At 46.5% G+C, this 14,407-nt stretch overlaps 1 protein-coding gene across 1 annotated transcript in view; it reads right to left on the reverse strand.

Annotated features, from left to right (window-relative positions):
- Nucleotides 1-14,407, reverse strand: part of GSDME (gasdermin E) — a 124,193-nt gene that overhangs the window by 31,352 nt on the left and 78,434 nt on the right. The gene's annotated exons all lie outside the window — the stretch shown is intronic.

Here is a 14,407-nt window from a genome sequence, read left to right on the forward strand (position 1 = left end):
ACGTGCTCCTCCTGCAGTAAAAGCAACCTGCACACAGCACTAGTAACCTGCTGCTTAAAAGGTTGCACTTTTTTTAATGTCAGAGGGGAGGCCGTTGTTTGCACACAAGTAGGGAAGGCAATGCTGTGACTGCTGGAGGGAAAGGGGGGAGGTAAAGCTGTGACTGCTGGGGGGGAAGGCAATGCTGTGACTGCTGGGGGGAAGGTAATGCTGTGACTGCTGGGGGGAAAGGCAATGCTGTGACTGCTGGGGGGAAAGGCAATGCTGTGACTGCTGGGGGGAAAGGCAATGCTGTGACTGCTGGGGGGAAAGGCAATGCTGTGACTGCTGGGGGGAAAGGCAATGCTGTGACTGCTGGGGGGAAAGGCAATGCTGTGACTGCTGGGGGGAAAGGCAATGCTGTGACTGCTGGGGGGAAAGGCAATGCTGTGACTGCTGGGGGGAAAGGCAATGCTGTGACTGCTGGGGGGAAAGGCAATGCTGTGACTGCTGGGGGGAAAGGCAATGCTGTGACTGCTGGGGGGAAAGGCAATGCTGTGACTGCTGGGGGGAAAGGCAATGCTGTGACTGCTGGGGGAAAGGCAATGCTGTGACTGCTGGGGGAAAGGCAATGCTGTGACTGCTGGGGGAAAGGCAATGCTGTGACTGCTGGGGGAAAGGCAATGCTGTGACTGCTGGGGGAAAGGCAATGCTGTGACTGCTGGGGGAAAGGCAATGCTGTGACTGCTGGGGGAAAGGCAATGCTGTGACTGCTGGGGGAAAGGCAATGCTGTGACTGCTGGGGGAAAGGCAATGCTGTGACTGCTGGGGGAAAGGCAATGCTGTGACTGCTGGGGGAAAGGCAATGCTGTGACTGCTGGGGGAAAGGCAATGCTGTGACTGCTGGGGGAAAGGCAATGCTGTGACTGCTGGGGGAAAGGCAATGCTGTGACTGCTGGGGGAAAGGCAATGCTGTGACTGCTGGGGGAAAGGCAATGCTGTGACTGCTGGGGGAAAGGCAATGCTGTGACTGCTGGGGGAAAGGCAATGCTGTGACTGCTGGGGGAAAGGCAATGCTGTGACTGCTGGGGGAAAGGCAATGCTGTGACTGCTGGGGGAAAGGCAATGCTGTGACTGCTGGGGGAAAGGCAATGCTGTGACTGCTGGGGGAAAGGCAATGCTGTGACTGCTGGGGGAAAGGCAATGCTGTGACTGCTGGGGGAAAGGCAATGCTGTGACTGCTGGGAAAGGCAATGCTGTGACTGCTGGGGGAAAGGCAATGCTGTGACTGCTGGGAAAGGCAATGCTTGACTGCTGGGGGAAAGGCAATGCTGTGACTGCTGGGGGAAAGGCAATGCTGCTGCTGGGGGAAAGGCAATGCTGTGACTGCTGGGGGAAAGCAATGCTGACTGCTGGGGGAAGGCAATGCTGTACTGCTGGGGGAAGGCAATGCTGTGACTGCTGGGGAAAGGCAATGCTGTGACTGCTGGGGAAAGGCATGCTGTGACTGCTGGGGAAAGGCAATGCTGTGACTGCTGGGGGGAAAGGCAATGCTGTGACTGCTGGGGGAAAGGCAATGCTGTGACTGCTGGGGGAAAGGGGGGGGAGGCTGTAAAAGGGAATATTAATTATTAATATTTGGAGTTAATAATTCATATTCATAAATAGGCATAAAATATATATTGTTGACTCAGCCTATTTATTCTTCATTCTACCTGTTGCTCTACCTTTTCCTAAACTGCGAGCACTGAATTACGATGGCGACAAAAGACTATAAGCTGTATTTGAATAATAAAGTATTTATTAAACCAATAACACATTTACAGTCAATTATTTCTGCCATTTCTATATATATATTAATGGAGAGAGATATAAATTATACACACACACACACACACACGGTAATACACTAACAGCATTATAATAAATCTACATACACTAACACTATACAATCCCAACTACAATTCCACCCCCAAATCTAGCTAGACATACATTCACATATACACAGCACCCTCCCAAACCTAACTATAAGCTGTCCTTACAGGGTAGAAAGGGTTAACTACAATGGCAATACAGGGGTAGCTGTGGGATACAGGGATATATGGCTATGGATACAATGTAGGGATTGAATTTAGGGACTGCATGGGTAAATACAGGACCGGGTATTGCAGGGGTTAATGGGATATAAGGAAAGGGTTAATTATTATGGGAGCACTACAGGGGTTAATGATACTCAGCCAATGTTCATAGTCTCTGTTTCTGGAGGGGCTGCTCGGCTCAACTCATGTCCACTCTTCCATGTGTGAAGTCTTTCATAGTCTCTGTTTTTGGTGATGAGCTCAAAAGAGAGAGAGAGACCCTTTGTCCTGGCTTGGGCTAATATAAGCCCATAGCAGCCCACCTTTCCCCTCCTCAACCTAAGGCGCAGGGATATGACTTCATCTTGTAAGTGTGATGGAATGCATGCACTCAGACTGTAACAGATAACCGCCAATTGGCCCCCTGAGGCTAGCTCAGGATCTGTTCATAGATACCTGCCCAATGTGTAAATGAGACCACCCAGATACACCATGGCCCCACACACATCAGGTCATAAACAATCCCTAAACAGAAGGTGGGGGAGAGCATAATAACTAGGCTGATTGATTATATATATACACACCCCCAATATATGCACTTCCATCTACAATCCCCCTGTTGTCGAGAACACAACAATGAATGAAGTTTGAGGGGGAAATATTTGCCTGCTCAACGCCGCTTATGACTGGTGATAGTTCAGGATGGAATGAAGTATAATTCTTACACTTAAAAGAGGACCTTTCACCAGAATTAAACTTCTAAAGTAACTATACAGGCATGTAGAGCGGCGCCCAGGGACCCCCCTGCACTTACTGTTATCCCCGAGCGCCGCTCCGTTCTCCCGTAATTGCCTCCGGTATCTTCACCGTTAGGCTCCACCCAGGGGAACCTGCCGGCGCCTCCTTCTCCCATGCTGCAGCGCTGGCCAATCACAGCTCTCAGCTCATAGCCCGAGAGGCTTTTTTCTCTCTCGGGCTATGAGCTGAGCGCTGTGATTGGCCAGCGCTACAGCCTGGGAGAATGAGCCGACGGCAGGTTCCCCTGGGTGGAGCCTAACTATGAAGATACCGGAGGCAATTACGGGAGAACGGAGCGGCGCCCAGGAATAACAGTAAGTGCAGGGGGGTCCCTGGGCGCCGCTCTACATGCCTGTATAGTTACTTTAGAAGTTTAATTCTGGTGAAAGGTCCTCTTTAAGTATCTAGACATCGCCCATCGCGACTGACACCTCCGACTTGCCCTTCAACGTAACCAAACGTCTCCATCCACAGAATACACCGTCTTCTCTCTGGAGCTTGCTCTGGAATTTTCTTGGCTCCAGAATGAAGCTCTTTTATTTCTGCTGTCTGTCAGTGCTGATTTTCAGGTATCAGCCACTCTCAATGTCGTCTTTTACTGGTCAGACTCTGGGATAGCTTCACCCTGCCAGTCTCTTGGTCGATCCACGTAGCACCTCCTTATTTCTGGGGTACGGTCAACCATGGAATGGCCTCCTTTCAGCAAAGGCATGACTTTCATCCGACACTTCTTTCATCTTGATTGAAGAATCTATCATTGAGGGGGTTCTCCCATGGACAGATATGTAGGTCTTTACAAGGCAGGTCAGAATTTCTTGAGTAAGGAGTGATGTCACAATAACTAAGTTGGCTGCGGGAAGGGACACCGTCTAACTCTAACTGACATTCAATCCATCCCTTATGAACTTCACCAGTGCTAGGGTTGAAGTGGCAAATACCTTAAGAAAGTAGGGGACCTATCCCTAGGGGATCTACTCTTTTCCCTATTCACAAAAAAAATAAAAGATACATCCTTTCCACATGCATACAACAAATTAATCCCCTCAACGCTAATTAAATTTTGTGTGTGTACCCATAGAGACTCATGCAAAAAGGCATATCTCTCTACACCTCCAAAGACACAGGTAGGTCACAGACCCACATGTCAATGGGAAATGACTACAGGATGCAAATGTGTGTACACCTATATTGCAACTCACCGCGGTACGTTGGGCGAGTTTCCTCGAGTATAGACTGTCACATATTTGCACCTAAAGTGTCTATAGGTACACAAATCGACAAACATACAAATAAAAAGTAACACTTTCGGGGCGACAAGTCCAAATCAGAGTCAAGTCCTTGAACCCCGACTTCATTAGTATAGCACTTTCTGACTGTCCTTTTTGTAGTCACTTAGACAGTCCTTTTGTCCGTTTGTTGATGACAGTTCAATGAAAGTCCAAGGTATGACCACCCGGGCACTAAGGACGATCACTGGATGGATGGACAGGTTGAAGAGCAAAGTCCCTTTAAGATGGTATCCAAAGCAGCTAGGACACAGCGGAGTCTTTTTCCATGGTCTCTTTATCACTGCTCCCATGATTATCTGGTCAGATATCCACCTTCTTAGCTGGGCATAGTCGGGGCTATTTTCTCCTGCTCCACTGTATCCATACCTATGACAAAAGACAGTACCATACGCTCCTGCGGGAGTTCTCCCCTCACGGTGTAATTAATTGCATGCCATCACCAGCACCAATGCCTTTGACCCAAGTGTAGAGAAAGATATTGGGCTGACCTTCATCTAACAGGACCCCTCGTTATCCCAACACTGGTGTTTGAACACGCAAACATCAAAAGATTGTATCCTCTGCTTCCACATCCATCTGTAACTACAGATAAAGATAGCCATTTTAATTGGTTAGGATATCCAAGGGGAGCTGTGAATGAAGCACCATCTTGTTCTTGATGGCACTCTATCCTTGTCTTACTTATGTGTACTCAGGCTGATTTCCCCCTGTTAACCTGTCTTGTGGAGGCCAGTAGAATCCATGGCATAGGTCATGCCTTGACTCTTCAGGACTCCACAACACAAAAATACAGGCCACACTCTGCTGTCAATCATTCTGCGTCCAATCTCAATCAGATCTATGTTACCTGTCCAGACAAGAAAGTAAGTTCACAGTGGAACATCACACAGAACCTTGAGCCAATGTTGCCTTCCGCAACTCACTAACTGCCCTGGCCCATAGTACAACACAGCCCTACCGAAAACCTTGAGCAAAACTGCACTACCTGTCCGGATCTGATGGATTGGCTGCACAACATAACATTACACTGCACCGTGTACCAATGTTACCTGTCCGCAAACCAACGCCACTCCTCAGTCCACAGCATAACACCCAAAGAAGACACAAGAATAAGTAAAAAACAACTGTGCCTGGACTCACAGCGAGGAATGCAGACAACAAAAATTAGCATGGCGAAACACATTCGTAAACAAGGACTACCGCTATCAACACAAAAATCATACAAACAGATAACCAAAACACGTGACATGGACATAAATGGGGAACAAACAGTGTAACAAATAGTACAGGGGTGTTCATATTCTTTTCTAGCCTAGATTAGCCATTTTTACCCCTCAGCACCTGGTGAGGATGCTTCTGGTGACTAGGCCCCACTGCACAATTTGTTACTTGGTTACTACTACTGGACACATTGCAATTCCTTGTACAAGGGCAATTCCTTGCAATGTATCCTTTGTTCCTACACCTGACTTAGCTACCTGTCCTATGTGTTTTGTACTTACCAGCTATGCAATGTTTCGCTATGTGACCTAAGCCAGAACATGCAAAACATCTGATGTTTGCCCTGCATGGCTTAGGTCTGTCTACACTGCAGTCGTGCTCCTTTCTTTTGAATTGCTCCATCCTCAGGGATGCATTTTCCCCAAAGTCATGGAATAATTTCTGTTATTCTGGATAGGCAAACATTTTAGAAGATTTGGCCCATCACAGACTGATCTCCCCCTTTCTGCCCTGGACAGGGCACAATTTTTGGAGATTCTGGCGCTGACTTTAAGGAAAAAGAAAGGGCCGGCACCATTTTGGAAACATTTTTGATGACATGTTGCATGCCAGTCATCAGGTGGGACCTAACAGCAACCTCATAATTTGGCTACCATCACGTCAGTAGAGGCAGCCCGTTCCTTGAAGGCCTTGATCTCAGCATACAACTGAGCCTCAATTTCCTCCTTCTGCCTTTGCAGCTCTACTAACTGAGACTCTAATCTAGCCACCTGCGTGTCTTGGTCAACCATAGATTGTACATTCTCTGCCAGCTGCGCCCGTAATGCCGAAACCTGGCTCGAATTAGTGGCACAGCACTGGCAATGAATGTTCGGAGGAATTTTTTCTGTTGACCGAGACACCAGTGCAACGTGCACTGGCTTTCAAATGCTATCCTCAAATGTATGCACAAGTTTTGCTAGCATCTGAAGCCGTTTAGTCGCCTTATTCAATATTGTCCATTTGTTAATACAGAGCTAGTCATGACTACAAGCCTATGTCAACAAATCGGACCACAGCTTTTCTGCTGACTTGTACGTGGTGGGGAGGATAGGTTAAGAAGTCTGCTCTCTTTTTTTTGAAAGCCATCTTCTCTGGTGCTGTCTTTTCCGGCCCTTCGTTTGCTGCTTGGAGGAGGTCCTCTAGTACCCGTAACGCCTTCTCCCGTCCAGCCAGACTTCTTCTGATTAGCACCAGCGGCGAAAGTTCTCTGAAAGTGACGGTATTCGACTTCTTCTATGGACGCTCGCACGTGTTCAGGGGGCGTGTAAAGCAACAGAAAATTGTTAAAATACAAAAACCAAAGATTTAGGTTCTCTACTGTAGATATTGCTCTGTGTTCAGCTCTGATTGAAAATCTGACTTACCTGTCCGAACTATTAGGCTCTGTTCGCACAGAATCCACTGTCTGCGTCTCTCTTGCCTGACTAGTTAACAGAGTACACGATTTGCTTCACCAAAGCCAAACACAGAAACAAATTCCTAGCAGTGGGCCTGGCTCGCCAATGTAAAAATATTTAAATAATATTATTACTGAATATTAATTAATATTGTCTCTTACCTGGCTCGCCAATGTAAAAGGGGATATTAATATCTTGGATTAATATCAATAATTTATAAATAGGCGTAAATCAAGGGTTAATGGTTATGGGAGCACTACAGGGGTTAATGATACTCAGCCAATGTTCATAGTCTCTGTTTCTGGAGGGGCTGCTCGGCTCATGTCCACTCTTCCATGTGTGAAGTCCTTCATAGTCTCTGTTTTTGGTGATGAGCTCAAAAGAGAGAGAGAGACCCTTTGTCCTGGCTTGGGCTAATATAAGCCCAAAGCAGTTCACCTCCCCCTCCTCAATCTAAAGCGCAGGGATATGACTTCATCTTGTAAGTATGACGGAATGCAGGCACTCAGACTATAACAGATAACCGCCAATTGGCCCCCTGAGGCTAGCTCAGGATCTGTTCATAGATACCTGCCCAATGTGTAAATTAGACCACCCCCCAGATACACCATTGCACTACACACACCCATGTCAAACACACACACACACACACACATATATATATATATATATATAAATAAAAGGCAATGCTGTGACTGTTGAGGGGGGGGGGGGGTAGGAAGGCAATTCTGTGACTGCTGGGGGAGTAAGTGAAGGCAATGCTGTGACTGCTGGAGGGGGAGTGAAGGCAATGCTGTGACTCCCCCGGGAAGAGGAAGTGAAGGCAATGCTGTGACTGCTGGGGGAGGGGGGGGGGGGGTGAATGAAGGCAATGCTGTGACTGCTGGGGGGCAGGGGAGTGAAGGCAATGTTGTGACTGCTAGGGGGAGGTGAAGGCAATGCTGCGACTACACGGTAAAAGAGGGGGGGCACAGCGGTGAAAACTACTTTGAAGATGGGGCACACTGTAGTGATTAGTTTTGGAGGGACAAAAATTTTTGACTAGTTGGGGGAACTCTGTGCGATATTTGACAGATGCTGCTTTGACTCCTGGGCATACAACTGGACAACACACAACTTGTGTAATGTTGAACCACTGCTGCAAAAGGAGGACGGCACATGGACCTGAATGGTATATTGTGGCCTAACAGTTTGCGGACCGCAAAACGGCTACGTGTCGTGCATGAGGCTGCTGGTGTAACAGTCCATTCCTTTATTTTTTTTTTCAGGGCCAGTAAGTCTTAGTCCACGTCTGGTCTGTGGCACAATATGTAGCAAATAATAATAAATTATCTCCATAATATATGTACGTAAAGAGCTGGATAGGGAGGTCGCTGGTGACAGATTCTTTATAAATAATTATAATCTATTTTACTAATAACTTAAAATCTTAAAATGCTGTGAATGTTGTGTCCTCAATTCTGCAATGTGTGGCGAATCCCGTATCCTTTATATGACCTGTGTGGGTGGACAAGACCATACCGGGTTGTCTAAGGTTTCTAATCTCAAACAACCCGTCAAATGTTCTTGGAATTATCCACCAATTTATACATTCTGAAAATGTGATAGGTATAAAGAATACTGGACTGAGAAACATATGGCTGCTGAAGGAGTGTGGCATTCAGGGTCACAAGACTGCATCTACGCAATGCTTCCAATGTGATCAACACCGTGTCCCAACTTCTAAAGTGACTAAAGGTCAAGACCTGACATGCCGGCTCTAAACCAGGACTCGCTGGTATGCAATCCTCCTCAGGTAACATGTAATACTTCACAGATACATTCTCTATTTGTAAAGCGAGACCTGATATACTCAGTACCCCCAACCCCCCAAGTCCATATAAAAATGTACTACCTTATTCCTAAGCTATTATATGGTGGCTGGCTAGCGTCCAGTTAAAAGCAACCATTTTAACTAGCTGCCGTTCAAGAGCCTCAATCATGGAAAGATACTAAAACCCTATCCCTGCTCATAAGATGCAGACAATTACTGTGTGGTCAACTGGAAAATTCTGAATTCTGTCAGCAGCAACGCCCCAAAATACAACACTCTCGATGAACTTGATTTGCAGTTGCAGGCCAGGGGTTTGCCTTTTAGCAAAGGGCCTCAATTGTAACCATCAAGACAAGGGACAAAGACAGGATTTCTAATGGGGAGTTTCCAAATGTGTTGTGCCCATGACAAAAACAGCCGAATTTCACACTTTACACTGCCAAATATACGCACTTAGCCAAAAATGTGAATTAGAGGTTTGTGATAGCACATTCCTCTAATACTCCTGAGGGCCTAGAGCGACAGCCCCTCAATAAATCAGTATGCAGAGTGCTCAGACGGTATCCATATTTTTCAGACCTGGAGGTTGTGGATAGCAAATACATATGGTCATATGGAAGAGGACTTGGGGTCCATTCACATGTCCGCAAACGGGTCCGCATCCGTTCCGCAATATCATATCATCGTACCCATTCATTCTCAACGGGGCAGGAATGGATGCAGAGAGCACATTATGTGCTATCCGCATCCGCATTTCCAGAGCGCAGCCCCGAACTTCCGGGTTACAGCCCCGAACTTCCGGGCCACGGCTCTGCGCAATTGCGGAAAAGAAAAGGTAGTTCTATAGGGAGTGCCAGCCGGGTGTATTGGGGATCCGCAATACACCACGGATGTGTGAATAGACGCTTAAAGTGTTTTTTCCAGAGACTTCAATACTGATGACCTATTCTCAGGATAGGTCATCAATAGCTGATCAGTGGGAGCCCAAGACCCACAGCCTTCTCTAGGCTTTTCCTAGGCCAGTGACGACACAATCATCAGTCACATTACCTAGGCGCAAGTGAATGAGGCAGAGTTGCGATGCCAAGCACAGCCGCTATACAATGTAGGGAGTTGTACTTGGCGAGTAGAGAGAAGGCCATGGTGCTCACAGGAGCGCCAATGCCTTCTCATGCAGCCGATCAGCGGGGGTCCCAGGCCTTAAACAATCAGATATTCAAGTCTTGGAAAACCCTTTTGAAGCCTCTTTCAGACTAGCGTGTGCAGTTCGGAAATGACGTTCCGTGTGCGAGCATGATCCTCCATTCTGGACACTGCTTGTCTTGCAGGAGCGCATGGAATTATACCGATTTATAATGCCATGCGTCTCTGCATGACCTGTATCTACAGAATCACACTGACATAAAGCTGTCAGTATGATTCTGTAGAAATAAGGTCATGCAGAGGCACAAATCATCATAAAGCAGTATAATACCGTGCACTCCTGCAAGACGAGCAGTGTCCAGAACAGAGGATCATGCCCAGACATGGAACGTGATTGAAACGGCCATAAAGGGGTTGTCTCACTTCAGCAAATTACTAATTATCACTTGGACAAAGTAAATACAAGGCACTTAATGTATTGTCCATATTGCCTCCTTTGCTGGCTGGATTAATTTTTCCATCACATTATACACTGCTCGTGCTATAGCATGCAAGGATGACCACTGCTGTTGGATTGCAGGGTGGTCATAACCATGGAAATGAGCTGTGTATATAATGTGATGGAAAAATGAATCCTGCCAGCAACGGAGGCAATATGGACAATCACAATACTTCAGTAAGTGGCTTGCATTAACTTTGTCTACGTGATAAATGCCACTTGCTGAAGTGAGACAACCCCTCTAAGTAATTATACAGTAACTACTCTCTGGATTTGAGAGGTGGGGACGGACTGCTCAGGGTGCTATTTTATTCAACGTTTACAGCACAAATTCTCTAATATGAGCAGGTTGCTGTGAACAATTTCAGGCTTTTAGGGGAAGAAGCAGTTTAGTTAAAAGTACCTGAACCATTACCAAACATGTCAAGATGCTGTGCATTGCTTGTGAGTGAGTAATGGTTGGGGTAGGGTTCTTTTCTTAAAGCAGCCGGAGTCCAAAATGTATTCTGTGCATTACATCTACATTACTTATCAGCTCAGAACCCTATTGACCGAGAGACCTCACCACAGCGGACGCTTTACAACTATTAATCATTACATTATCTACTATAACTACTGAAGACACACGTCCATGGTAGAGAACAAGCACCGACTTGTCATGGTAATAACTTCTGCTGTACTGTACATTGCATCTAACAGCTAAATCACTGAACCAGGTCAGCATGGGAATAAATGTGAAGCCTGAAGACTCCGCTTGATATTGCATCCATAATTGTGAATATTAAACATGCATTGAAACTCCAATGAACTTCATCATAGCCTGAAGGTACGGTGGATGATTGGAAGTATTACCTGTGAGATCAGAACACATTGGAGGTGTACAGAACGAAGCATTTGCAAACTGATTTAGATAATGAGAGGAAATCAAATTCATAGAGGTTTTGCCCTGCCAAACAATCAGGAACATAGAGGCTGGCGTCCTGTGCACTGCCTATGGTGAGGAACGCAAAGGCGTCGTGAAACCGCCTGCACAACATCAAGTGCAGATCTGCCGAAACCTCTAAGGACTGCACGGTATCATATAATTCCCCCTGGGAGCTTCAAGTGATTGAACAGAAATTCAGACGGCACAGTGTCATAAAATTTGGGATTCCAAGTGTATAAAACACACACTAGAAACGCTTGCTTACAAGTCAAATTCCCTTGAGTCTCAAGAGAAATTTCAATCTTCTCTGTTCTGATCTCCGGTCGCTCCCTCTCAGGGTTCGAGATTAGATGTACATCTGCTTTCATTTACATCTGTGCTAAATATTTCCATTATTCTGCCTAGTTACAGGGGCAGAATAGCAAAAATAATGGAAGTGACGGTCAGTTGCATGATGGACATAAACTCTGCCCAATAGACTGCCACTGACTATACTCCGTCCCATTGGGCTGTGCTATTTTGACTGGCTTTTTAACCACCTCAGCTCCCCTAGCTTATACACCCTTAATGACCAGACCACTTTTTACAATTCTGCACTACACTACTTTCACAGTTTATTGCTCGGTCATACAACTTACCACCCAAATGAATTTTACCTCCTTTTCTTCTCACTAATAGAGCTTTCATTTGGTGGCATTTCATTGCTGTTGACATTTTTACATTTTTACTTTTTACGTTATTAATCGAAATTTTTGCAAAAAAAATTCATTTTTCACTTTCCGTTGTACAAATATATTAAAAAAAACGACATCTATATATAAATTTTTCTCTAAATTTATTGTTCTACATGTCTTTGATAAAAAAAATGTTTGGGCAAAAAAAAAAAATGGTTTGGGTAAAAGTTATAGCATTTACATACTATGGTACAAAAATGTGAATTTCCGCTTTTTGAAGCAGCTCTGACTTTCTGAGCACCTGTCATGTTTCCTGAGGTTCTACAATGCCCAGACACAGGCTCCATGGATCCACAAAACACATACGGACCTCTGAATGGACCCTTACAGGGGAATGATCAATGACAGGGGGGTGATCAGGGAGTCTATATGGGGTGATCACCCCCCTGTAAGGCTCCATTCAGACGTCCGTATGTGTTTTGCGGATCCACGGATGCATGGATCGGAACTGCAAAACACATACGGACGTCTGAATGGAGCCTTACAGGGGGGTGATCAATGACAGGGTGGTGATCAATGACAGGGTGGTGATCAATGACAGGGTGGTGATCAATGACAGGGTGGTGATCACCCCATATAGACTCCCTGATCACCCCCCTGTCATTGATCACCCCCCTGTAAGGCTCCATTCAGACGTCCGTATGTGTTTTGCGGATCCGATCCATGCATCAGTGGATCCCTAAAACATATACAGACCTCTGAATGGAGCCTTACAGGGGGGTGATCAATGACAGGGTGGTGATCAATGACAGGGTGGGGATCACCCCATATAGACTCCCTGATCACCCCCCTGTCATTGATCACCCCCCTGCAAGGCTCTATTCAGACGTCCGTATGTGTTTTGCGAATCCGATCCATGCATCCGTGGATCCGTAAAACACATACGGACGTCTGAATGGAGCCTTACAGGGGGGGTGATCAATGACAGGGGGGTGATCAGGGAGTCTAATATGGGTTGATAAGGGGTTAATAAGTGACAGGGGGGTGTAGTGTAGTGTGGTGATTAGTGCTACTTATTACTGAGCTGCCTGTGTCCTCTGGTGGTCGATCCAAGCAAAAGGGACCACCAGAGGACCAGGTACCAGGTATATTAGACGCCGTTATCAAAACAGCGTCTAATATACCTGTTAGGTGTTAAAAAACAAACAAAAAACAAACAAAAAAAAAACGCATCTACAGCCTGCCAGCGAACGATCGCCGCTGGCAGGCTGTAGATCCACTCGCTTACCTTCCGATCCTGTGAACGCGTGCGCCTGTGTGCGCGCGTTCACAGGAAGTCTCGCAAGATGACGCATAGATGCGTGACTGTGCCTGGGACAGCCGTCTCCGGACCGCAATCCTGCGTTAGGTGGTACGGAGGCGGTTAAATGGACTCTGCAAAAAGGCTCCTAATGAAGCCTCAAATGCATTAGTGAATAAAGCAGAATTATAGTATATGCAATTCGGTCATAGATCACTGTGCGAACCCAAAAAGGAGATGGTAGGAGGCTTATAGTTATCTATACGGTAACCTTAAAGGGGTTTTGCAGTTTTTTAAAACTGATGATCTATCCTCTGGATAGATCATCAGCATTTGATCAGAACCCCTGCCGATCAGCTGTTTGAGAAGGCAGCGGCGCTGGCAGTAGTGCCGCAGCTTTCTCGCCGTTTACCGCAGGCCCAGTGACATCACGACTAGTATCAATAGCCTGGGTGGGGCTAAGCATTATTCAAGTGAACAGAGCTTAGCCGCGCCCAGGACATTGATACTAGTCATGACGTCACTGGGCCTGCGGTAAACAGCGAGAAGGCCACGGCGCTACTGCCAGCACCGCTGCCTTCTCAAACAGATGATCGGCAAGGGGTCCTGGGTGCCAGACCCCCGCCAATTAGATGCTGATGATCTATCCAGAGGATAGATTATCAGTTAAAAAAAATAATAATGCAGAACCCCTTTAATAAATAGTCTCCTAAAGAAGATAATTAGTGAGTCAGTGAGTTCAGTCTTTTATTTCCTCTTTAAAGCCTGACCTTTGAGTCTCAGATTAAAGTGGGGATGAGGGTTTAAAGACTATTGGAAATTTCGCGATAGGGGCGTGTCCGGACGCTGACTGTGATGGCCGTCTGAAAGACCAGCTCCTGTCTGCACCGCAGCTTTCTGGCCAGCGACTCCTCTGTTCCGGCTCATATGGCGAGGGTTGCCATCTTGGTATCTACACGATGTCCCCTCAAAATTGAATCCTCAATTCTAGACCCGCAGGGGCGTTATATTATTCTCCGTGGCCATTTAGCAGATAAACCCATCACCTTATGTAATATTTATGCCCCAAACACTTCCCAGATCCGCTTTCTCGGCGGAATCTTCCTCAACGTTTTTGTTGAGGGAGTGGACTCTTCGGAGCCCCTGGTCCTCCTAGGTGGGGACTTTAATGCAGTGTTTTCTGAATCGATGGATCGCCTGGCCCTCCCGGGCAGACCAATACATTCGACACAGCAGTGCTTAGCCAGGG

The sequence above is a fragment of the Bufo gargarizans genome, chromosome 5 (assembly GCF_014858855.1).
Source record: "Bufo gargarizans isolate SCDJY-AF-19 chromosome 5, ASM1485885v1, whole genome shotgun sequence".
NCBI classification, from domain to species: Eukaryota; Metazoa; Chordata; class Amphibia; order Anura; family Bufonidae; genus Bufo; species Bufo gargarizans.